Source organism: Dipodomys spectabilis, unplaced genomic scaffold, assembly GCF_019054845.1.
Source record: "Dipodomys spectabilis isolate Male_0828 unplaced genomic scaffold, ASM1905484v1 ptg000180l, whole genome shotgun sequence".
Taxonomy (NCBI): Eukaryota; Metazoa; Chordata; class Mammalia; order Rodentia; family Heteromyidae; genus Dipodomys; species Dipodomys spectabilis.
In genome coordinates, this window is record NW_024870857.1 from 1,644,502 (window position 1) to 1,667,845 (window position 23,344).

The 23,344-nt window shown below is 39.2% G+C and overlaps 1 protein-coding gene and 1 non-coding gene across 3 annotated transcripts in view; one reads left to right on the plus strand and one right to left on the minus strand.

The window, feature by feature from the left end:
• Clcn5 (chloride voltage-gated channel 5) overlaps positions 1-23,344 on the minus strand; it is a 201,622-nt gene that overhangs the window by 155,654 nt on the left and 22,624 nt on the right. The window lies entirely within an intron of this gene.
• On the plus strand, positions 16,838-16,908 carry Trnaa-agc. The gene has a single exon. It is a non-coding gene; the product is annotated as a tRNA-Ala (tRNA).

The following is a 23,344-nucleotide window of genomic DNA, read 5'->3' on the forward strand; positions in this document are numbered from 1 at the left end:
TTTCCACTACCACACATCATAGTTTCCCAGTGATTTTCTGTTTGGAGAACCTTGAGTTGAGGAGTAAAAACTGCTTTAGAGATACTTTAGAACTCTCTTCCCCAAATGAAAACTAACCTGGACTAATTATCTATTGCACAGATCTTCTCTACAGATTATTTTCCTTATAACCTAAACACAAATACCATACAGTAAAATTTTAATCTATTTACTCCAGTAAAAACTGTCTTGAAAAACACAATATAACCAGTGATCTTCCAGTTACCTCAAAAATTATTGTATTATTTATCAAAATAACCAACCAACAAGAAGCATTATTTTTTAGTCTTTACTGACTCACAGGCATATATAGTGCCCAGTTCCTATCTCTTCCACATCTTTCTCTTCTATAAAGGGATGAAATTGGTCAATAAAAATTTGATGTAGGCAAGGTGCCCATGGTTTATACCTGTAATTCTAGCTACTCAGGAGTCTTAAGATCTGAGGATCATGATTCGAAGCCAGCCTAGGCAGGGAAGTCTTTAAGACTCTTAATTATTTCCAATAAACCACCAAAGGGCCAGAAGTGAAGCTGTAGCTCGGGTGGTAGGTTGATAGCCTTCAGCAAAAAAGCTGAGGGATAGCACCCAAATCCTGAGTTCAAGCCCCAGGATTGACACATGCGCACTTGTGTGTATGCATGCACATGCGCGTGCATACACACACACACACACACATACACACACACACACACACAAATGATGTAGGACAATTAATTCATTACACACACACATAGAATGTAGGTTTATGCCATTCCCTAGTGTGGACAGGAAGTCTATGCAATCAATTCAAACTTTAGTATGTCCCCCCAATAAAGCTTGTTTTCAAAGTAAATCTCTTAGCTACTTCCCTTATGATGCTTCTTCCTAAAGAAACTATCTTGGAAATCGCTTACTCCTCTAATTGGAACCAAAAGCAGCTCTGGATATTGTCTGACACTTTCTGGCACACAGTTTATGCTCAGTAAATGGTTGCTCATCAAACATCCTTCTAGGCCAAAGCAAATTTACCATAATTAATATTGTTTTTATATGGCCAGAGATAAAAATTCGACATGCATTACATCCAAATAGAGAATAAAGGCCTCATAAAGGATAGAATTACCACCTAACCGGTTAACCAACTTCAGTGAATTTGCCCAAGATAAGAACAGTGTTAGTTTATTTCAGGCTTAAGGGTTTGGTTTCAGTCACAACCATGATGCAATGCACGCATTCCTTAGGATTTCTTCATGACAAAAGGAAGGAAAAAAAAAAGAGAAACTCAAACATTTGATGAGTAACATTAAGACGGTACTATATTCTTGTTTGTTTGTTTCACTTTGTTTTATTTATTTCAGAGCAAGGTCTCACTATGTAGCCTAGGGGGGCCTCAAATTTGTAATCTTCCTGTCTCAGCTTCCCAAATGCTAGGATTACAGGCATATACCACCACATTCAGCAAGAATATACTCTATTTAGGGGCTGGGAAGGTGGCTCAGTGGTAGAGTGCTTGCCTTGCATGCCTGAGGCCCTGGGTTCAATTCCCCAGCACCACATAAGCAAAAAGAAAAAGCCGGAAGTGGTGCTGTGGCTCAAGTGGTAGAGCGCTAGCCTTGAGCTGAAGAGCTGAAGGACAGTGCCCAGGCCCAGAGTTCAGGCTCCACAACCAGACCGCCCCCCAAAAAAGAATATACTCTATTTAAATGGGCTTACTAGAAAACAGCACAGTTCTTCAGTATAACACTGATGTGGTCTTCACTAGTCATCCCTCTTTGGGGGATGATATTGACCTAGTTTGTCACCTCTTTCTTGAGATATCTTCTATGGAGAGAAATCGGATTTCTTTTGCTACAAACATTAAGACCAGAATCGTACACACACACAGAACATGTGTGTTTAGAAACAGATTACATATACGTGTACAGTAGATCCTTCATGCTGGTGTGCCCATAGTTACAAGGAGCTGCCATTGAGGAAAATCTACACATGCTCAGAATGCAGAATTCAGTGCCATACTGTGGATGCTTAATTCACTTTTTCCATAATCTATGCCACCTAACTTCTGCTAAAGACATGCCACCTTTCAACAAGTATCTATGACTCCGACTATGCACATTCACCTTTATGTTGCTTTGGGGGTACCATTTGTTTCTGAGAGGCAGATTTTCACAACATTATGGGTAGAGAACATTCAGCAGATCACACAGTGATCTGAATACAACTGGCAATAATGTGGGACTGATTGAGAGCTTCTCTGCATCAATTTGGTACCATAATATGTGTAATAACTTTTAATTGCTTTAATTTTGAAATTTCTTTTGATTTTTAATTGATTTATTCTTTGACTATACAGAAGGACCTGACTTCAAGCCCTACTACTACCAAAACATTGTACATACATACATACACCAAATTCTGACTCTCATTTCCTTCTTCCTTCTGAAAATCACTAGCTGAGACTCCCTTTTACCAATTGTAGTACTGGTCCAAGTATACCAACTCTTTACTGTCATTCTAATACTGCATTCATTTCTAATCAACACAGCACCACATCAGTCACAACAGCAATTTGTTACCATCACTACACCTGGGCCTCACACCAAAAAGGAAGTAGAAGCCGTCGTGTTCAAGGCAGGAAACATGGGACTAGATCAGACTTAAAATTAAATAGATCAAAGCCAGGCACCAGTAGCTTAGGCCTATAATCCTAGATACTCAAGAGAGATCTGAAGATTACAAATTTGAAGCCAGCCTGAGCAGGACAAAAAAAAGCAAGAAGTGGAGCCATGGCTCAAGTGGTAGAGCACTTGCTTTAAGGGGAAAAGACCTTGAACTAAACTTCTGCTCATGACTGGCCCTCTTCCATTTAAGCCAGGCCTTCAGCCCCCAGCCTGGTTTCTCCATGGCTTCCAATGGTGAAAAAGGAGGTCCCAAAGAGAAAGAAAGATTCTGTGAGTTCATGCTGAAGGATTACAAGAAGGGCCTAAGAAAGGAGTGGGAAGTTTGTTCTGGATCACTTACTCATTCTAAGGAAGGACTGGGTGAAATGGGGATGTGCTAGAAATTGGGTCTGTTAAGAGGGAAAGAACCTCAGCAGTTTGGAATCTCCAGTAATAGAAGAGTGAAGAAGGTCTAGGTGCATCATAGACTAAGAAAACAATAGCCATGGGAAGGAAGTCTTTCTAGTACCTTACAGCTGGTTACATGACTTGGAGAGAAATAATTTTTCCAGTTTCCAGTTAACTTTGCCACTATCTCAGCCAGTTAATAGCAAAAGTCACCTTTTCTTTCTCAGTCTCAGCTGATTCCCACATCCTGGATATTTTGGCCTCTTTCAGTGAGATGGTCATGATGGTTTATGTCTTCCAGCTTCTTCTGCTGCTGCTGCTGCTTCTATTTTAGTGCCAGCCCTGGGACTTGAATTCAAGGCCTGGGAGCTTTCCCTGAGCTTTAGTGGTCATGGCTAGTGTTCAACCACATGAGCCACAGCTCTATTTCCAGCTTTTTGGTAGTTAATTGGAGATAAGGGTATGATGATTTTTCATGCCTGGCTAGCTTCAAACTGCAATTCTCAGCTCTCAGCTTCCTGAGTAGGTAGGATTGCAGGCATTAGCATGAGCTTGGCTTTTCCAGCTTCTTTATAATCTGGCAAGTGGTTAGGTCTGGGATGAAATGATACAAGCAAGAACCTCAAATACACTTTTACTGACTGAGAATGCTAAGTAGGAAACTGAAGGCTTTAAAGGGATATAGAAACTTCATTGCTTCTTCTAGCTAAAAGTCATGAATTATGACTGGAAGAGAGGAAATGAGAAGTATGTTGGTACTTCCACGATGTTGAAAGACAGGGTTTGCTTTTCTAGACAATCACTTGAGATCTCAGAATCATGGATTTCTGGTAAAGGATGGAGACAATTTCACAATACCCGGAAGAATTTTTTTGGCTGGAAATTTACTAGAATGACAAATAGGGACTTAAATGAAAATGGTTTTTAAATAAAAGGAAAAGAAAAATACCATTACAAGTGAGAAAAAAGAAAATCCAGAGTGGAAGGAATGCCCAGAACTTGACAAGTCTATATACTGAGTTCAGTGTACTGCTAACAAGGTCACTGGAGTACTTGGCACATCAGAAAACAAATATGATCTCACAGTTATCACCAGCCAGAGCTGGTGAGATGGCTTCTGGCATTTTGTCATGGGAGGAAGTAGTAGGGAGGAAGAAGTAGAGTCATTAAAGAGAGGTACTTCATCCAGGTTGATCAGGATTCATCTCCCTGTGCTTGTGCTGCCTCATACATGCCATTTGATCTTGGATAAGATACCTGCCTTCTCTGAACCTTAATTGATCCATCTATACATTGGGTATTAGAATAGTTACTTTAAAAAAAAAACTATATAGAACACTCAGAAGGAAGTGGCGCTGTAGCTCAAGTGGTAGAGCGCTCGCCTTGAGTTGAAGAGCTGAGGGACAGCGCCCAGGCCCAGAGTTCAGGCCCCACGACCGACAAAAAAAAAAAAAAACTATATAGAATAGTTACTTTACTAAATTCTTGATGAAATTTAGAGGCTAGAATGTATTTAAATATCCATCATAGTGTATGGTACAGAGTAGTCACTCAAAACATGGCCACTATCATGACCATCACCATCGTGATTATCACCATCATCATCATTTGTAGTAAAAAGGTAGTACTTTTGTGTGTGTGTTGGACCTGGGTTTGAACTCTGGGCCTGAGTACTGTCCTTGAGCATTTTTTGCTCAAAACTAGTGCTCTGTCATTTGAGCCAAATCTCTGCTTCTGGCTTGTTGGTGGTTAACTGGAGATAAAAGTCTCATGGACGTTCCTGTCAAGGCTGACTTCAAGCTGATATCCTCAGATCTCAGCCTCCTGAGTAGCTAGGAATACAGGCATGAGCTACTAGCACCTGGCTTTAAAATGTAATGTTTTATATGAGACTCGACAAATTAGAATGTGAAAAACTGACAAATAACATCTACATGAGAATTAAAAGCAAAGAGAAGGAAATAGTGAAGTTCCCTAGAACAGAAGAAAGATACAAAATTGAATTCTGTCCTTCCAACCCCATACTTTTTTCCTCTAACCAGGCCCAGGCAACTTCATATGCACATGTATAGACTTTCTGTTCTCTGAATGCTGGGTCACACAATCCCCTCAATATGAAGTTGTAAATCATGCTAACTTGTGAAAGGTGAATGGTGCAGAAGTCAGATTGTATGAGCTGAAGAGATGAGGAAACACAGATCACTCTTTCAACATATTTTATGGAAATGGGAAGGAAAAAGATATCCCATTTGTTTGTGAGGTCAGTAGGACTAAAAAGAAGATGTAGGAAATGAAAGAGGGATTCTTGGACATGTTTTCAGGCAGAAGAAAGTGAGCTCTTCGGGGAAAATGCTTCAGATACAAGAAAAAGAATGGAGATGATTAATGGGACAGAGTATCTTAAAAGAGTTATCTGGAGATAGGTAAAAAGGAAAACAAAGTTAGCCTTCGAAAAGATAATACCAATAAAATCATGAAGACAAAAGTAGCCATGGAAGTAAGTGATTGAATGCAATGAGTTTGGGACCCATAGGCTTTCCCTTTGCAAGGAGACATGGAACTAGATTATCTACTGAAGGGGAATTAGGGAAACGAGGACTAAATTAAGGGGCTAGAGGGTGTGGTGAGCAAATGGAACAGTTGCTGTGGGAAAATAGAAAAGAAACCAAGTAGGAATGTGTAAAAAGGGATTAGTGAACAGCCGTTGAAGACCCAGCTGTGGTTAGAAATCCCAGTGTGGTCATGGATATAATCAGCATGGTGAGGCAATTTTCCCTAGTTCTTAGTCCACAGCCTGGGAAGGGGACAGAAGAAAACAGTTGTTAAAGTCCATCTAGGTTTGGGGATTGGCAGCACAGGTGCAGCGGAACTAGAAGGTTGTGAGGGAACTGAGGAGACTGTGGGAATTCATATCAAATGGTGAGGGGGGAAGAAGAGGTGAGGTGGGAATGCTTGTTGGGTGGGAAAGAATGCAGAACCAAGAGAAAGGGTTGTAAGGCAAAGAAGAAAGGGAAGGAACTGGAAATGGTGATAATGCAGTCCCAACATTCTATGCGAATACAAAACAATGGATGCAGAAGGCTAGAAGTTTTTTTGTTGAAAAGCTGAATGTCAGAAGTAGAAAAATTCCAGTTGTTGACATGATTAATGACTAGTTACTAAGGCAGAGTGAAAATGAAGGTTATATGAGTATGTGGGGATGGAGTCATCTGGCTACTAATGAGGTCCAAGATGAGAAGCAGGAGTCAGAGTAGCATAGAAGACTAAGATAGGTGCCAGAAGCCCCACAAATCACAAGCAAGTAACCCAAACATTGGTCTGCACCAAAAGAGAGTTGACATTATACTTAATAATAGCTAGGTCAAAGAAAAAAGGCAAAAGCAGAGTTGTTGAACAATATTTTGAAAGTGGGAAATTATCAGTGAATGAGTAGCTTCCATTCAAGAGAACTGCAAAAACTAAAACTTCCATCAAGGGAAAGAATTTCAGGGGGAAAAATGGTTGCAAATACATGGACATTTCTTGACCAAAGAACAAGGTTCGAGAAGGCAGAGGAGATGAGTGAAGGGAGTGTTGGCCAAAGAAGAATATGCTTACGAAAGGGAAAGGGCTGTGCTGAATTTGTAAGAGGGAAATATCATCCTTTAGGATGCTCAGGAAGCAATGAGAGGAACTAAAAACTCTGTGACTAAGTTTGACCAAAAAAGAAGAAGTGAGTGACTAAAGCAGAAGTGAAAGAAACTTTTGGAAATATAACCATATCATCCTAAGTACTACTGTATAATCACAATGGGCCAAAAAAAGAGAGATAGGTACAAAGATATTCCCCCCTAGATATTGCAAACAAGAATTTGTATGAGAAATCATAGTGACTCTTAAGTAGACTCATATCTAGGAGGAATGAAAGATTTTGGATGTGGGGAAAGGTTTTATAATAGAAGCAATCCCCGTGATCTTAAAGAAGAAAAAGGAGAAATGAGTAAAGAACATGATGTAGCCACACAGAAAACATGTTGGTAAGTTACAGGAACTAATATAGCCGTAGCAGGTGCACATTTTTAAGCATACAGTCATTTACTCTAAGAAGATATATGTGAACAGGTGACAGAGGGAGAGAACAAGTGTGCAAGCAAGAACACCAGTGGGAGGACTCAGTTTCTATCTCTATTCCATCTTAAATGAGAGGGATAATTTTTCAAACTGGTAGTACAAGCACAAATATGAGCAAAGGTTCATTAGAACCCAACAGATGCTAGTGACATATGGAAAATAGCAAGCCGTTTCAATTTGGGCTCCCTGGGCCCAGATAAAGTATAGTCAACTGGCATTAAGATAAATTACATTCCTGATGAAGAAGACTTTACTGGTGCTTACTAGAAGATAAAAGAAGCCTGGCGCTGGTGGCTCACACCTGTAATCCTAGCTACTCAGGAGGCTGAGATCTGAGGATCATGGTTCAAAGCCAGCCGGGGCAGGAAAGTCAGTGAGACTCTTTTTTTTTTTGGGGGGGGGGGTCCAGTCATGGGGCCTGAACTCTGGGCCTGGGTGCTGTCCCTCAGCTCTTCAGCTCAAGGCTAGCGCTCTACCACTTGAGCCACAGCGCCACTTCCAGCTTTTTTCTTTTTGCTTATGCGGTGCTGAGGAATCAAGCCCAGGGCCTTGAGCATGCAAGGCAAGTGCTCTACCACTGAGCCACCTTCCCAGCCCGTCAGTGAGACTCTTATCTCCAATAAACCACTAGAAAACTGGAAGTGGCGTTGTGGCTCAAGTGGTAGAGCGCTCGCCTTGAGCTGAAGAATGCAGGGACAGCATCCAAGCCCAGAGTTTAAGCCCCATGACTGATCAAAAAAAGAAAAAAAGAAAAAAGAAGTTACAGTGGGATGGGAGTAGAGCTCAGTAGTAGAGCACTTGCCTAGCATACATGAGGCCCAAGGATCAAAAACAACAAACATGGCAGACTAGACAAAGAAGAGTTATTAGTCTGATGGCTAATAGCTCATTTTTTAACATGAGGATATTTCTGAAATATCTCAGAAAATAAAATCTGATTATATTAATGGGGCAACAAAGCAGTCTATAATGAAATATTAAACAGATAGGTATGGCTGTAGAGCATAGCTGTTGAAAATGGTAGATCAAGGCAATATCACTAAGTCGGTGTTTTTGAACTTCTGTATATCATTAATGACATTTTTTCCTTATAGAACACATTCATATGTGACAGTGAAATATACGCAATGCTAAACAAGTAGGTTGATTTATGATTAAATAACCTTACTCAGAAAGAACGCTAATGGAACAAACAATCACTAAATTCAACAACTTGGATGAACTTCAAGGCAATTATGCTGCACAGGGGAAAAATATGTCAAAAGGACACACAGTGCTTGGTTCCATTTATGTGGCATTCATGAAATAATGTAATTATAGAGCTGGAGAACAGATTGCCAGAAGTTAGAGATAGGGAAGGGGAAAGAATGTGGCTATATACGGTAGAACAAGAGTGTCTTGCAGTATTAGGACTCTGGTAGTTCAGTATCTTAATTGCGGTGATAGTTACACAAAATTACAGATGTAACACAATTGCATGCAGGCGTGCGTGCGTGCGCACGCGCACGCACACACACACACACACACACACACACACACACACACACCACATTCAGGTATGCTCTCGCTCATGTTCTCTCCCCCATAACCTTTAATGGAGTGGGCCAGTGTTGATTTCTTGATTTGATATTGTACTATAGTCATGTAAGAGTTACTGTAGGAGGAAGCTGGGAGGAGTACCTGGGGCTTGTCTATATGTTTATTTGCAATATCCATAATTATCTTAATTCATAATCATTTTATCCAAAACTTAAAATTTCACTATTTTATTTATTGTTACTATAAAGATAATGTACAGAGGGGCTATTGTTTCAGAAGTCAGGTAATAAGTACATTTCTTTATGGACAATATCATCCTCAGTATGTTATTTTTTGCTGATATCTCCATACCTGTGTAAGACATATTTTGATATTGTTTTTTTGCCAGTCTTCAGGCTTGAACTCGGCCTGGGTGCTGTCCCTGAGCCTGTTTTGTGCTCAGGGCTAGTACTCTACCACTTGAGCCACAGCACTTCTGGCTTTTTCTGAGTAGTTTATTGGAAATAAAAGTCGCAGATTTTTCCTGCCTCAGCTTGCTTCAAACCACAATCCTTAGATCTCAGCCTCTTGAGTAGCTAAGATTACAGGCATGATCCACCGGTGCCCAGCTTTGGAAATTATTTTAAAATGAAAATATTTGTAAGTGCTAATCCATGTTCTTTTCACAGAAGATCTGCTGTATGCCTCTGAGCTCTGTAGTTAGCATTATTAAAAAGATACTACTAGTATCTTTTGTTTTGTTTTGTTTGTGTCAATACTGAACATAAAACTCAGAGCCTCATGCTCTTACTCAGCTTTTTCACTTAAGGCTGACATTCTACCACAGCTCCACTTCCAGCTTTTTGTGGGTTAATTGGAGATAAGAACCTCACAGACTTTTCTACATGTGCTGCTGTAAGCCACAATGGCCAGAACTCAGCCTCCTGAGTAGCTAGGATTACAGGCCACTAGGGAGCTACCAGTGCCTGGCATAAAAACTCTATCTCTAACCTACGGTAGGAAAGACAGTGAAAGCATGTCCATAAAACTTTATAAATGGGGGCTTAGAAGTTGGCTCAATGGTAGAGTGCTTGCCTCGTGTGCATGAGGCCCTGGGTTCAATTCCTCAGCATCATATAAGCAGAAAAGGCTGGAAGTGGCATTGTGGCTCAAGTGGTAGAGTGCTAGCCTTGAGCCGAAGAGCTGAGGGATAGCACCCAGGCCCAGAGTTCAGGCCCCACTACCGACCAAAAAAAAAAAAACCCTTTATAAATAATATATAAAATGTGGAAATGAAGCTACTCTATTTTCAAATAGATCTAGCATCCAAAAGCATTGGCAGATGATGCAAGGTAATCAAGATGAAGGTAGAACTCACCGTTCATTATATTCTCAGTGTGCAGCACCTTGCCTCACACAAAAGAGGAGGTAAAAAAAAATCAGGTGAAAAGTGAATGAAAGTTTTGAAATGATTCAAAAAGTTTAGTGAAAATTCATCAAAAAAAGGTTCTTTCATCAACAGAATGAGTAATCCCTCAGACTGGCAGAATATTCCTCTTCAGTAACACAGTGTGTATGTGGTTTGGTTGTTTGTTTGTTTGTTTTGATTCAGGGTCTACCTATGCATTCCAACTGGGTCTTCAGCTCATAACTCTACTGCCTTTACCACTCCCATAGCTGGGATTACACCATGTAGGACAACAAAGTATGTATTTTTGAGGGAGGGTGAAGGTAAATATTATACTACATGTTGCACATATAGACCAAAATCAATTCTTGGGGACCAGGATATGACAAGGATAAGCTAGTATATATCCCAAGTAAGGTAACTAAGATGGTAGTATGAAGAATATTAGAAGTAATGCCTAGAAAAGATAAAATATGGACCTGACATTGTCCAAAAACAAATATACACATTACCTGACTTATGTAACTGTGACCCTCTGTATATCACCTTTACAATAACAATAAAAAGTAAAAGATAAAAGAAAGATAAAAGATGGCCAGTAGAAGGGACAAGTTAGATAATAATATAAACCATATTACAATGATAGCATTAAAAACCTCATTGTAGGTAGCATGTCATTCTACAATTTACCATACATTTTCATATGTGTGTCCTTATCTATCCAATGTATAAAAGGCTGGTGAAAAGGAATGGTTAGATTTTCCTCTATACAGCCACAGTGGTTAGAGATTAGACAGAATATAAGGAAGGATTTCAACCACTTGAATTTTTAGAATAGAACATTGGTACAATCACAAGAGTGTGTTTGTGGACATCTTAATACCATACATTTTTATTATCTGATTTAATCATCCTATGAGTTGAACACTATTATTCTTCTGTCCAGGTGAAGGAACTAAAGCACAGAAGATCTGCCCAAGGCTATACCCATAGCTAATAAAGTGTCAGAACTGGAATTCAAATTCAAGCAGTCTCATACGAGAGCCACTGTTTGTAGGTAACTGGAACAATCATCTGCTAAGGCTTCAGCAGATTAAGTGGCCGGAAGCCTTAGTCAGGGCCTGCACTAGATTAAGATATTCCTAGAAAACAAGACTGTAGGTTTTTACATGATTGGCCTGTTTGGATTCGAAATTGGCATGGCTCTGGTCTAACACTTGCTCTCTAGGCTCAAAGCATGTCATTTGAGAGTGAGGACAGTAGCATCAGGCCTAAAGAGTTACGATAGATTTTTGGAATATTGGTACAAGTCTACCTATTGAGACTGGCTTTAACTTGAACAAAATTTACAATGTGGGGTTCAATAGAAGATTATGGTGAGCTAGCTAATGGTGGCTATTCATCCTAGCTCCTCAGAAGGAAGAAATATAGAAGACTTGACATTTGAGAGTAGCCCAGGCAAAAAGTTAGCAAAACCCTATTTCAACAGCTAAGCATAGTAGTACATGTCTGTGATCCCACATATGTGGGAGGTTGAGTTAGGAGGATCGTTGTTTGAGATCTTTCCCAGGCAAAAAATGTGAGAAACACTATCTAGAGAAAACTAAAGCAAAATAAGCTGGGATGTGCTTCAAATGATCGAGTACTAGTCTAGCAATCATGAAGCCCTAAGCTCAAACCTCAGTTTTGCAAAAATTAAATATAAAAATAAGTTAGTGTTATCATAATTGAATCAAGAAAGTACTGCTGTACTATTTCCTATTTCAACTCCTTCTCCAACAAATGGATGCAAGGTATATTAATACCACAAATTTTACTACAATTTTAATTAACAAGTTCTCTTAGCTCAATCAGTATAAATTGAAATTTACACTACTGGATAAATAGGGCAGTAGGGTTTTCCTTCATTAAAAAGTAAAACCTCTGAGTGCAGCTGGCTCACACCAGTAATCCTAGCTACTCAGGAGGCTGAGATCTTGGGATTGCAGTTTGAAGCAGCCTGGGCAGAAAGGTCTATAAGATTCTTATCTCCAAATAAACACCAAAAAACGCTGGAAACGAAGCAGTGACTCAGGTAATAGAATACTAGCCTTGAGTTAAAAAGCTCAGGGACAGCACCAAGGCCCTGAGTTCAAGCCCTAGAACCAATGCACAAAAAAATTAGAAACAGAGGGCTGGGGTGTGGCTCAAGTGGTAGAACTCTTGTCTAGCAAGCATGAAGTATTAAGTTCAATGCTCCTATACTGTACCAAAACATTAGAATCAGAAAGAAATCAATCTTGTTGAAAATCATTTTAAATATTTGCTGCATTTTACCAGGCACCCGTGGTTCACGCCTGTAATCCCAGCTACTCAGGAGGCTGAGGATCACAGTTCAAAACCAGCCTGGGCAGGAAACTCTGTGAGACTCTTATCTCCAATAAACCACTAGAAAACCGGAAGTGGTGCTGTGGCTCAAGCTCATCTTGAGCTGAAGAGCGTATGGATAGTGCCCAAGCCCAGAGTTCAAGCCCCACGACCCACCAAAAAAAAAAGCTGCATTGAACTGTCTTTGGAGTGCAAAATCCTGGATTCCATTTCTAGCACCACAAAAATAACGCTAATAAAGAAATACACTACCATCAAAAAGTACTTTTTGATTTATCAAACTGACAAGAATTTTCAAATGATAATCAACAGGACTGGCAAGAGTTTAAATTGGTCAATCTTTATCCTTTTTTCTATCCAACTCTACTTTCTATAATTTACACTAAATAAGTAGTTAAGCTAGTTACCAATGTCTCATACCTATAATCCTAGCTATTCAGGAGGCTGAAGTCTGAGAATCAAAGTTCGAAGCCAGACTAAATGGGCATGTCTGTCACTTATCTCTAAGTAACCACTAAAAAGCTAGAAGTGAAGATGTGGCTCAGGTTGCAGAATGCCAAGCTTCATCAAAAAAAAACCTGAGAGACAGTAACCAGGCTATGAGCTCAAGCCCTAACACAGAAGAAAGAAAGAAAGAAAGAAAGAAAGAAAGAAAGAAAGAAAGAAAGAAAGAAGGAAGGAAGGAAGGAAGGAAGGAAGGAAGGAAGGAAGGAAGGAAGGAAGGAAGGAAGGAAGGAAGGAAGGAAGGAAGGAAGGAAGGAAGGAAGGAAGGAAGGAAGGAAGGAAGGAGAAAAAGAAAGACAGAGAGAGAGAAAGAGAGAGAAAGAAAGAAAGAAAGAAAGAAAGAAAGAAAGAAAGAAAGAAAGAAAGAAAGAAAGAAAGAAAAGAAAGAAAGAAAGAAAGAAAGAAAGAAAGAAAGAAAGAAAGAAAGAAAGAAAGAAAGAAAGAAAGAAAGAAAGAAAGAAAGAAAGAAAGAAAAAGAGAAAGAAAAGAAAGAAAAAGGAAAGACAGAAGCAAGCAATTAAGAATATGCACAAAAGCTGGTCCCTAGTGGCTCACTCATACCTGTTATCCTGGTTACTCCGGAAGCTGAGATCTGGGGATTGCAGTTTGAAGCCAGCTTGGGCAGGAAGGTCTGTAAGATTCTTTTTGTCATGGGGCTTTAACGCTGGGCCTGGGCACTGTCCCTGAGCTCTTCAGCTCAACACTAGTGCTCTGCCACTTTCAGCCACAGTCCCACTTACAGTTTTCTGGTGGTTTATTAGAGATAAGAGTCTCAGGGCCTTTCCTGCCAGGGCTGGCTTTGAACCATGATCCTCAGATCTCAGCTTCCTGAGTAGCTAGGATTACAGGCATGAGCCACTGGCACCAAGCCTATAAGATTCTTTTTTTTTTTTTTTTTTTTGTCAGTCGTGGGGCCTAAACTCTTGGTCTGGGCGCTATCCCTGAGCTCTTCAGCTCAAGGTTAGCATTTTACCACTTGAGACACAGTGCCACTTCCGGATTTTTCTGCTTATCTGGTGCTGAGGAATCGAACCCAGGGCATCACGCATGCAAGGCAAGCATTCTTATCACTGAGCCACCTTCCCAGCCCCGCCTATAAGATTCTTATTTCCAACTAACCACCAAAAACTGGAAGTAGAGCTGTGGCTCAACTGGTAGAATGCTAGCCGTAAGCATAAAGGCTCAGGAACAGTACCCAGGTGCTGAATTCAAGCACAAGACAGCATCCAAAAAAAAAAGAATGTGTACAAAGATATAAGTACAGATACGTTCCTTGCTGTGCTGGTAATGTCAAAAAAACTTGAAACAATAACCAAAATGTCCAGCAACTAGGGACTGGCTTCATAACTTAACGGCACATCAATAAAATGGAGTAGTCAAAAGTGTTGTCTTAGATGAAGAACTGATGGTGTATCTATATACCCACAAAGTAAAAATGAAAAAAGGCAGTTTATAAAATTTATATGTTTTAAAGTTAAACACATACATACACACGATACAGAGGCTATATCCATGAGTGTTAATGGTGGTACTCTCTGTTGTTGTTGTTGTTGTTGTTGTTGTTGTGGGGCTTGAACTCAGGGCCTGGCTGCTGTCCTTGAGCCAGTTTTGTCTTCAAGGATAGCACTATACCACTTGAGCCACAGCATCACTTACAGTTTTTGAGTGGTTAATTGGAGGTAAGTCATGGGGACTTTTTTGCCTGGGCTGGCTTCACACCACAATCCTCAGATCTCAGCATCTGGAGTAGCTGGGATTACAGGCATGAGCCACCAGCACTGGGCAATGGTAGTCTTTTTAAATTAGAGATCTTTAAATTTTTGTTTCATATTTGTCTAATTTTATAAAAATGATCATCATCAAAATAGTATACATTTTAAATACTAATATAAATTGACTTGCAAAGGGGTTTCATTATGATATTTACATATATGCATATAATGTACTTTGATTAAATCCACTCATCTATATTACTCTTTCTTAACCCCTTCTTCCCTCCTCCCATTTTAAACAGTTTTAATGGTTTATTTTTATACATATATATATATAACTTGCTTCCGTCATGAATATATAGCATACTTCAGTCACTAAGTCCCATAGCCTTCTTCTTTCACCCCATCCCCCTTTTATAATCATTAATATATTTATTTCTTATTTTTTTAAATATATGAATTATTTCTGAATACGAAACTTAGCTACTCTAACATTCTACACCAGTATCCCTTTGTAGCTTTAACATTTTACGATTCTATAAAAAGAAAAACTAATTAACTGGATGATACCCTCTGGAGAGCAAGAAGTCACTGTAGCATATTCTACATTAATGGGGAAATTCTATTAGCATAAAACAAGCCAAAAAATATAAAATAAAAACAACTAGAAGACAAAGGCAGTCTGCTTTCAAACAGTACCTACTAGTTAATGCTATAAAGTCTTTTGCTTCCCAAATTTTATCTTGAAAACAGTATTTTTTTCATTTTTAAGAGTATGCTTCTTTTTAAGGGTTTTTATTAGCATATATTAGTTGTACAAAGAGGTATTCATGATGACATTTCCACACATGTACACACTGTATCCCAATCAAACTCACCCCCTCTATCACTCTCTGACACTCCCTCCTTCAATTTCAACATGTTTTATTGTTCTATTTGTATATATGAAAATAAACCATCTTGACTATACTCATACTTACCCTCTTCAAAGTTCTCTTTTAAATACCAAATGTCTTCACAAAAAAAGCAATCAATTTGATGTACAATTGGTAACTAGGAGAAACGGCCAGACTTAAACATAATATTAACGGGGTAATGGGAGTACTTTTCCACTCTTCACTCTTTTAAAGGAGTTTATCACAGTGACATTCCTGGTCTCTTTTGGCCTGCCCCCTTACTTACTCTTCCCCATAGTGGAGGGGGGGGAGGGAGGGGCCCTCGCGGGGAGCTACAATTATTTGCCTGAGAGATAAGACATGAAGAAATTCATGTGAAACCTAAATGTCAACGTGGAATAATTTTAATCAAAGTTTACAAATAATGTAGCTCCCTGATCACTCATCTCTAGATAGAATAAAACATATGTGCAAGCACATATGTTTGTTTGTTTGTTTTTTGTCCACCGTGGGTCTTGAACTCTGGGCCTGAGCGCTGTCCTTCAGCTCTTCAGGTCAAGTCTAGCACTCTACCTACTACTTGAGTCACAACACCACTTCCAGTTTTCTGGTGGTTAATTGGAGGTAAGACTTTCTTGCCCAGACTGGCTTTGAACTACAATCCTCAGATCTCAGCCTCTTGAGTAGCTAGGATTACAGGTGTGAGCTACTGGTGCCCAGCTAAGCACTTTGTTTAACCAGTCTTTGCTGTCTGGCTGACACAGAAGCTCAAAGACTTAGATAAGTAGCTTGTGCTATGCTAAAACTTAACTTATGTACATGCAAGAAAGCAATTTGAGGAAAGGGAGCTGTGGCTCAAGTGGTAGAGTGTCATCCTTGAGCAAAAAAGCCAAGCAAGAGCCCTGAGTTCAAGATCCAATAATGGTACACTCAGGCACATGTATACATACACACACACACAATCAATCTGAGGAGGTAGGCACAGGGACACAAATGATCTCCAAAAATCCACATTTCAAAGGATCTGAGTTTCCTTCATTTTGTGCCAGACAGAGCTTGCATTTGGTAAGTAGAAAACCATGCCAGCTCAGTGAACTGTCACTTGGGTCTGCATGTCCCTTTGAGCATAAAAGGAACTTCTATGGCTAGAAGATCATAAATAGGAGAGTTTTAATCTGGGCAAAACAAACTGTGAGACCCTACCTGAAAGATAACTAAAGCAGAACAGGGCTGAGGGTGTGGCTCCAGTGGTAGAGTACATGCTTAGCAAGCATGAGACCCTGAGTTCAAACCTCAGTACCACCATAAAGATTAATTAATAAAAGCTGGGCATTAGTGGCTCACACCTATAATCCTAGTAACTTGGGAGGCTGAGATTTAAAAATTAAGATTTGAAGCCAGCCTAGACAGCAAAGTCTGAGAGACTCTCATCTCCAACTTACCACAAAAAAAGTCAGAAGTGGCCCTGTGGCTCAAGTGGTAAAATGCTAGCCATGAGCAAAAGCCTCAGGGCCAGGACCCAGTCCCTAAGTCAAGCCCCAGTACTGGCACAAAAACAAAAAAGGTTAACTTACAAGAAAAGAGAGGGGCTGGGAAGGTGGCTCAGTGGTAGAGAGCTTGCCTTGCATGCCTGAGGCCCTGGGTTCCATACCTCAGCACCACATAAGCAAAAAGAAAAAAGCCAGAAGTGGCGCTGTGGCTCAAGTGGTAGAGTGCTAGCCTTGAGCCGAAGAGCTGAGGGACAGCGCCCAGGCCCAGAGTTCAGGCCCCACTACTGGACCCCCCCCCCCAAAAAAAAAAAGAGAGAAAGGGAAAAAAGGTGAAAGTAACTTTTTTTGGTGCCACTACTAAGGCTTCAACTCAGGGACGAGGTGCTATCCTTAGCTTTTTCCTTTCATAATTAGGGCTCTATCACTTCAGCCACAGCTCCACTGCATTTTTTTTTTTTGGTGGTGATTAATCAGAGAAAAGAGTGTCATGGACTTTTCTGCCACTGCTGGCTTCAAACCAGTTGTCAGGATCTGGATTCTTCCTCAGATCTCAGCCTCTTGGGTAGGTAGTATTATAGGCATGATCCACTGGTGCCTAGCTTAGGTGAAATTTTTAACATGGAGTTTTATCCAATCTAATAGACACAAAATGTTACCAAGTAATCAATGTAACAACTAAGATATTTTAGATTCTTCATCACATTTTCTTTGAAAATCCATGTGCATTTTACACTTAGAGCTTATTTCCAATTATACAAGCCACTACTTATTAGCTGTGAAAGCTAGCTGCTTTTCTACTTTCTACTCACCTTCTTCAATTTGAAAAAGAGAAGAGTAATATTTACCTTATCGAGCTGGATTTCAGTTGAAAATGTCATATGTGTAAGACAGTACCTGGCAAACTATAAAGGGTTCAGTAAATATTAGCTACCACGATTGTCATCCACTTATGAAAAAATATGAACCCAAAGAACACACATGTATTTTTTAAGTTCATAAAGCAAACTAATACAGGTCCTATGCTTTCTATTTTTTAGTAGTTATCTATTAAACCAGGCAGGGCATCTTGGAGCAATGGAAAAAAACCATATTTTTTTACCCATTTAAAATTCCAAACTAGTGACCAAATGGAGTTTGGGAGTCAGTCCAAAAAGCAACATTCTTCAAAATGGTAGCTTAGAGCAGTGCCGTCCATCTGTGTAATACTAATGTTTCGTTCACTGGACTGCTTCCTTTAAGCTCTGTCCCCATTGACTGTAATATTTCATCCATGTCAATAAGTGTACAATTTTAACTTTCCTATTACTCTGCATCATTTAAGATTATTTTGGTGTTTTTTAAAATGACGGGTAAGATTAAATATTTTTGCATAGACTTACAAAATACCCAGTACCTAAGACAACCCAATCTTTTGTCAAACACTTTGTTGATCTCCACAGGAGATACAATGCAGAAAAGGTTAAGAGTCAGAAGCCAAACGTGGCCTAGGAATCAGAGCCTATTTGTGGCCTTTGGTCTGTGGCCTTGAGTCTATGAATTAATCACTATGTGATTTCAAGCAACACATTTAATATGCCTGAGCTTTCTGAGCTGTATCTGTTTATGATAAATATTTTAAAATAAGTATCTATTTAAGGTAAGTATTAAAACACAAAATCACTCAGCATAAAATGTCTTTAATTCTTAAAGTTTGTGTTTCTCTCTTTTGAAGTTCCCCTAAAACTTTGTCAAACTTTCGGAAAAATGAGACCCAGGAAAGCTAAGTTGCTGGCTCAATAGTTATTGATAACTAGACAACACAGCAAAAGGACACCAGAACATAGGTATGGATAGTCTAGTGAATGGATACAGTATCAAAAGAAGAAAAAGAAACCAGGATAAAAAGAAGACAACTGGATAATTAGTACTTGGAATAAACAGCCAGGATAGGACTTAAGGCAGAAGTATACAAAAAGAATACTTTTCCTCTAGATACTACATTTGTTTCCTTTTCATTTCAGTTATTAGAAAGTCAAAGGAATTCCTTAGAAGTCCCTGAATTGCTCCAAATTTTTATCTTTGCTATGCTTTCCCTCTCAAATTAGACCCATATACAAGGCTCCACTAACCATCTGTACACAAGGGATTCTTAAATTTCTATTCCAGCCCGACATTCTCCTAAATCTTAGGCCCAGGAAAGATGATCATCTCTACTTAGGCATCTGAAATCACTATCTCTGCCATTCTATTCTTTTCCCAGAACTGTTAAGTCTCAACACAAATTGCCACACAATAAATAACTTCACACAAAGTGCTGAATATCCATTTGTCATTCGAGTCAGTGTAGTTTTACCTAGTATTGACAAGTTATTAGTAATTTAAGAAAGTCTTCAACCAGCATGATCCAGTGTTATGCCAAATGTAGCAGATAGACCATAAAGTGATCTCTAATAATGTCCAATTTCTGGTGTCAATGTCTTGCCTTGAGAACCTAGTCACAGGTTCTAACCATTAAAAAAGACAAGAATGATGAGATTGTCACTCCCTTGAGTAGGTATATGTGTATATGTAGATCCATATACAATTGTGGATTGAACACACATAAATATGAATGATTGCTGGGTGCTGGTGGCTCATGCTTTTCATCCTAGCAACTTAGGAGGATGAGATGTGAGGATCATGGTTTGATCCCTGGGCAGGAAAGTTTGTGAGACTTTAATCTCCAATTAACCACCAAAAAGGCTGGAAGTAGAGCTGTGGCTCAAGTGGTAGAGCATTGGCCTTGAGCACAAAAAGTGCAGGGACAGTGCTCAAGCCCTAGGACCAACAAAAACTTTTAAAAATATGAATGATTCTTTTTACTCTATATGTGTATTTGTTGAAAGAGACTTTATCTCTGAGGCCTTTAAGAAACAAGCTACTATGAGATATAACTATTAGCCACATAGTAGGCAACTGCAGTCAGCTGCTAAGATCTGACCCTACAACCACAAAGAATGAAATTCTGCCAGTAACTATGTGACATGGAGTATCTTGAGCCTAAGAGTCCCTATTAATACCTAAATTGAAGCCTGAGAGAACCTAAGCCAAGGGCCCAGCTGAACAATGAATGGTTTCCAACATGTAGAAACTGTGAGGTAACGAAAGTGTGTTATTTTGAATAAAGTTGGTGATAATTTATTACACAGCACTAGAAAATAAATACATCAAGAAAAACAGTGTGCTGGTCTTGGGAACTGAACTCAAGGCCTAGGTGTTGTCTCAGCTTTTTTTGCTCAAGGCTAGCATTATACCACTTAAGCCAAGGCTCCACTTCCAGCTTTTTTGGTAGTTAAATGAAGCTAAGAGTCTCAGGGACTTTCCTTCCTGGGTTAGCTTCAAACCTCAATCCTCAGATCTCAGCTTCCTCAGCAACAATCACCTGCAATCCTAGCCCAAGAAACATTTTATTGAATATATATATATATATATATATATATATATATATATTCAAGTATATATAGAGAGAGAGATTAGATATGAGTATAAAAGCTAATATTAACAAGGCAACCACAAAATAAAACTTTAAGTATATTAAAATTTAAATAAAAACATGAAGAGAAAGGTTCTTCTTAATAAAAAATAGAAAGAGCGCTCATTTCAACAGTGCATATATTAAAATTGGTACCACACAAAGAAGAATAGTGAAGCTCTGGACAAGAATGATTTATGAAACATTCCTTTTCTTAATTTAAAGGAGGCAACAGACACTTAGAGGAAGAAGATGGCCATCAGCTCATTATGAACTCATAATAAGACAAAGCTATCAATAACCCAATACTATTGGAGACCATATTAACAGAGTTTAGCATTCAAAAGACCTTTGTATAATGACATATCAACTGGTTGGATCAAATCAATACATACCCCCTTGATGCATATATGTAAGGCATCAGGAGGAATAGATGGAGCATAAACTATGTTTCCATCCCACAAATATCTTCTACTCTATGTAGAAAGTTAAAATAAACATATAAAAAAGTGACGTAATTGCCAGGTGCTAGTGACTCATGCCTATAATCCTAGCTACTCAAAAGATTGAGATCTGTGGATAGTGGTTCAAAGCCAGCCTAGGCAGGAAAGTCCATGAGACTCTTATCTCCAATTTATTACCAAAACAGCCAGAAGTAGAGCTTTGGCTAAAGGGGGAGAGCAACTAACCTTGAGCAAAAAAAGCTCAGGGACAGTACCTAGGCCCTAAATTCAAGCCCCAGGATAGGTACAAAAACTAAGTGACACCACAAAGAACTATTTAACTCCAGGAAATGGAAACATAAGAATTTTTCTTTGTTGTTTTTGTTTTCTTTTTTTGTCTTGTTTATCTGTCTTTGGGAGGGTAAGGGGAACATAGAAATGGAGAGACAAAGGGTGAACAAATGCAGCAGTGGTATTCACTAGACACTATGTTGAAAATGAACTATTTGCCAGGTGCCATTGGCTTATGATTATAATAACTACTCAGGAAACTGAGATCTCAGGATCATGGTTCAAAGCCTGCTCAGGCAGGAAAGTTTGTGAGACTTATCTCCAATTAACCACCAGAAAACTGGAAGTGGAGCTGTGGTAGAGCACTAGTATTGAGCGGAAGAGCTCAGGGACAGCACCCAAGCCCAGAGTTCAAGCCCCATGACTTAGGAAGAAAAAAAGCAAACAAACAAGAACTATACAACTTTTGGGTGGAGACAGGAAGGAAAAACTGGGAGAGAGCAAGGGAAGGGGTAACATTGTCCAAAAACGAAAGTATTCTTTACTTGATTTATATAACTGTAACCCCTGACCTTTATAATCATAAAAAAGTAAAAAATAAATAAAGAAAAAAATCAGTAAGAGCTTAAGACAATAACAGGAAAGGTTTATAAAAGTGGAATTACAGCCAGGCACCGGTGGCTCACGCCTGAAATCCTAGCTACTCAGGAGGCTGAGATCTGAGGATCATGGTTCAAAGCCAGCCCGGGCAGGAAAGCCTGTTAAGACTCTTATCTCCAATAAACCACCAGAAAACTGGAAGTGGCGCTGTGGCTCGGGCAGTAGAGTGCTTGCCTTGAGCTGAAGAGCACAGGGACTGCACCCAGGCCCAGAGTTCAAGCCCCACAACCGACCAAAAAAAAAAAAAACAAAAAAAAGTTTCAGTTCCCATCTACATCCTGAAATGACTTAGTCATCTTTCTCCCAATTTTCCCCAACACTGCTACCTATCTAATCATAAACTTCCTCCATCAATATCCTAGAGTAAAATATGCCTTTCTTTTTAATCATTTTAAAATATTCTACAGTCTGTCTCCTCCCTAATTTTACAAATATTAGAGAACTAGGGTCAGCTAACACAGAATAATCCCTCTTCTCCCCATTCAAAACAGAATAGAACTCCATGTATTACTCAAAGAACATCCAGACTGATATTTCTTTGACTGGAACAAAGGCAAAAGCTCTCATTTTAGGGAAGATGGGCCAAAAGGAACCTGAAGAATTTGAAGATGAAATACTGTATTAAACAACATATATCTTCTCTACTTCAAACATATGCCTATGCCTGAATTTCTCCTTAGGCATTTAAATAAAAAGCTCAAGAAATTATAACCTAACATTCTCTTATAACATTCAAATAAGCTTAACAATTGCAACAGCTATTATTCCAGACTCTGAGACATAATTTTAAACTGTAGCCTAGAATACAATTATTATATTGCTTAGGTATTAAGTACTGGGTATTAAAACACCCAGAGATTAAAATTAATGGTATAATTACAACTGTTTCATTAAAAAAATCATAAAACCATAATTTTGTTCCTATTTAATCTTACTTATTTTCTTAGCATTAAGATTGAAGAAAGCCCTCTGGCTATGATGATTTCTTGGTGGCTTACTTGTAGAGGTCCTTGCTTTGCGGCCTTGGCCTCCTCTGCTTCTCATCTAACCTCCTATCCCAACCACTATTATACCTTATATTTCTTAGTATAAATTAATACTGTCAAGGAAAGAATCTAGTGAGTTATGGTTTTTCTTTGTTATTTAAAGGAAGTATAGGGCTGGGAAGGTGGCTCAGTGATAGAGCGCTTGCCTTGCTTGCATGAGGCCCTGAGTTCGATTCCTCAGCACCACATAAGCTCTAAAAAGCCGGAAGTGGCACTGTGGCTCAAGTGGTAGAGCACTAGCCTTGAGCTGAAGAGCTGAGGGACAGTGCCCAGGCCCAGAGTTCAGGCCCCACCACCGGACCCAAAAAAAAAGTTTATTTT